General features: G+C 33.3%; 1 long non-coding RNA gene across 1 annotated transcript; it reads right to left on the bottom strand.

The window, feature by feature from the left end:
• Positions 1 to 553: 553 nt before the first annotated feature.
• Positions 554 to 1,383, bottom strand: LOC126893428 (uncharacterized). The gene is made up of 2 exons (XR_007701177.1): positions 780 to 1,383; positions 554 to 654 (listed from the first exon to the last, which is right to left on the bottom strand). It is a non-coding gene; the product is annotated as an uncharacterized LOC126893428 (long non-coding RNA).
• Between the last annotated feature and the right edge of the window lie 2,418 nt (positions 1,384 to 3,801).

The following is a 3,801-nucleotide window of genomic DNA, read 5'->3' as shown; positions in this document are numbered from 1 at the left end:
TGTCCAGGGTGGAACTCGTCGCCTGGAGGTTATAATCATTCAAACTCAGTCGATAACCATTACTCGGGTGTTTTGTGGGTCGATGTGAACGAATTTCATGACGGCGATGGTCTCCGAGGTACCTGAAGCCCAGGGTGGAACTAGCTGCCTGGAGTTATATGTTATAATCATTCAAAATCAGTCAATACCCAGATAACACAAAGATATCTTAAAGAAATCTAAAAGATAACTCACTAAATATGTTTTAGACGTCTTAAAGATGTCTGGTATTTCCGGAAAGATATCTTTACGACGTCTTAAAGATGTACGGATGTTACAAATCCTTACATCTTAAAGATGCCTTTTTTTGTATATTATTAAGGTGTTTAGGATAGCTTTCTTTTTAATTTTTTATGAAATATTTTAAACGAACTTTTAATAAAAATAATTAGGTTCTAAAAATACGTTTATTGCTATTAAAAATTTACATGTACATGTAGAATAAGCTTTACCAATTATCAGATTTGCAATTCTGGTATCACAAAACTTTTGTTTGCCTTTTTGTCCCAGCCAACTGTACTTAAAGCTTGCTCATTGCTAATAATTAATTTTCCAACTCTTTATACAAAATCATAGGCTTTTGATCCTCCTACTTTAACAAGCTCCGATACCTACCTAAAAAATATATTTTTAAGAGCATATTGTTGAGGTAAGCTCTTGAATTAGGAGACATGCATTTACTCTTGATAACAAAGTTAACTTTTTACTTTAATAATATAACAATCTAAACCTAAACTTACTGCATTATTAAAATCTGTAGTCTTCTAAATATCCCTCAAATAAAACCATATGGGAAATACCACTGAAGTCACTGATGTGAAAAAGCTTTTGTCTGGAGTTTGCCTTTTTGCTACCAGCTCTTGTCTTAAATGTTTTACTAACCTAACCTAACCTAACTTTTAAATTCGTAATTATAACATAACCTATTTTTAAGAAAAAATGTCTTAAATATGATGTTTAAAAGATATCTTAAATTTGGCGTTTTAAAGATATCATAAATTTGGCGTTTTAAAGATATCTTTTAAAAGTCTTAATTGAGACCTAAGACATTAAGACCATATTTGGTTATAAATAAGATATCTAAAAGATGACCTGTGCTGTATGGGTAACCATTACTCGGAGGGTTTTGGCCGGTCGCTGCGCACGAATTTCATCTAGGCGATGGTCTCCAAGGTACCTGGTGCCTATGGTGGAACTCGTCGTCTGGAGTTTTATGTTATAATCAAAATTAGTCAATATCCATTACTCGGGAGTTTTGGGGATCGCTGAGTATCAATTTCATGACGGCGATGGTTTCCGAGGTAGCTGATGCCCAGGATGGAACTCGTCGCCTGTAGTTTTATGTTAAAATCATTCAAAATGTTTGTAAATATTTTTATTAGGATGAAAACTTTGACTTTTATTTAGCAGATGCCGCTAAGCACCTACTACCATCACGTTAGTTGCAATGCGGGGACTAGCTGGCTGAAAATTTTCACTTCACTTGGGTCAGAGATAGCAAACCTATGTCCTATGCCTCTCTGATGATGCCTCTAATTAGAGGCGAAATCGTCGATTAGAGTGCTGGTTTGCGCTTTGCGCTCTCTGAACTAAGTGAAAATTAATACAGTTTTGGCTTCACATTGCAACTGAATAAAAATGGTATACATTTTTATATTATACAATATGTTTATGTGAAATTACGTCTGCAAATCTAACTTACCATGTCGCATGTCACCGCTGCATTTTTAACAGAATTATTTGTGTCTTTTTTAAGTAGTCCAAGCACTTTATATACAGCTTCAAGCTGACATCCATCATCAAATGCGAATACTCCTGTGCCAACATCTTTAGACATAGCTTGTACTGCTGACAGCCTTGTAACACAATTTTCAGAATCCATCTGTAAAAAATTCACTTGAATATTCCAAGTTACAATTAAAATATATAAGTAGGTACATTACATTTAAAACATGTTTTTGAATCTTTTTAGTAAGAAGTCAAATTATCTACTTATGCCTTTGAACACCTCAATTTGGCATTCAAATAATTTTACCATACAAACAACGCTAGTGTGTTTGAAAGAGAAATTTGAAAAAAAACAATGTTGTTAAAGATATCTTACCATTTCCAGATAACCAAAAAAAGTATAGGTATCGTAATTGTATTTGAGGCATTATAAAAATGTTTATTTGTATTCGTAGGTATAGTCGGTTCGTTAAACTCAGACGCAAATGGCTAATGATTTTAGTACGTAACTTTTTTGTTTTTTGTCAATTTTGACAAAATTTGCAAAATTACTAAATACTTAGTAATTATTAACTATTTAGTAATGATTTTTTTGGCAATTTTATAAAATTGGCAAAATTACTAGCTTAAATCACTAGCCAGTTGTGTCTGAGTTTAGCGAACGGACTTTACTTGGTAAAATTTACACAATATTTTTCCACAGTAAGTATTAGCGTTGGTAGAATTAAAAACAAATTTTTCTTTGGTAAACTGTCTAATTTGAAAATAGGAAAAAGCCGCCTACTTGATAATTCGTTGCTAAAAGCTTAATTTTCTCATTTCTGTCTCTGATTGGTTATCATAAACATGGTCGTCTTTATTTGAACCAATGACAAGACGGATATCATACGTCATTGATTTGAACCATATCAGTGGCGGCTCGTCAGGGACGGCAGGGTCGGCAGTGCCGACCCACACATTTATGGACACATTATAGATTTTTTTAAATAAATAAGTTAATCAGAGTTGATGATATTCGTTTCTTTGAAATAAAAAAAATATCTGTGAGATAATACAGACTAAATTTTATTCATTGTTTTTAAAATAATTCGAACGATCTGATACGTTAAGTGATCCCTGTGCGCTGTGCGTAAGAGACTTTTCAAATTAAGGATCCTAGCCAGCCATACACCCGACTGCCATTGTGTGAATTCATGGCCCGCTTCGGCTAGCCGTACCCAGTTGACCATTTGCTTGTAATAATACGCTATGGAATATTAGCCGATAGGCAACAAATTGTGGCCTAATATCAAAGACGGACATGTGTCATTCGAGAAGAATTGAGATAAATGGGTTTTTGTATACAATGAAAATCTCAATTTCTATAGTTTTAGTTCATTGGTTAATTTCGCAGTCATGTGATCACAATACAGCATTCTCATTGGCCTGTTGGGGAGATGTCCGTTTTTGAAATAAACCTTCATAACAGGAGTCCGTTTTTGAAACAAACATTCAACTTTGAAGCTAAAAATAACGTATTTGCGTCCGTGTTTGAAGAAAACTATTATCACCGTTGAAAAGAGCAGGAAAAAATCTATAAGAAACAACTCCTAACTAAATTTTCATTTTTTTACACATGTCCGTCTTTGATATGAAGCCACTCTACATTCCCCGTATTTATTTGAATGACAAGTACGGCAGAAAAACAATCTGCCGAGCACAGCGGTGATCTGCAAACGGCAAGACACGTAAAACTTTTTAAAACTTTTTACTTGGATGTTGAGATTTAATTTGGACGTTGAGAGGTGACTTATATTTGTTTGCAGAAATTGCTTGAAAATAACTCATATAATAATATTTGAGTTATCCTCCCACTCAAAAAGGTCCGGAACATTGTTTAAATAATCAAAATGTCAAAAAATAAAGGAAAAATTCGATTTTTTTCTTCATTTTTTGATTATAACTTTAAAAGTATTCATTTTCGAGAAAAGTTGCCCTGTCATAAAAGTTGCGTAATTAAATTTTCTACAATAAAGGATTAGCTAAAAATTTTAA

Source organism: Diabrotica virgifera, chromosome 10 (assembly GCF_917563875.1).
Source record: "Diabrotica virgifera virgifera chromosome 10, PGI_DIABVI_V3a".
Classification (NCBI taxonomy): domain Eukaryota; kingdom Metazoa; phylum Arthropoda; class Insecta; order Coleoptera; family Chrysomelidae; genus Diabrotica; species Diabrotica virgifera.
Note: the sequence above shows the minus strand (reverse complement) of the source record. Positions and strands in the feature narration are given on the sequence as shown.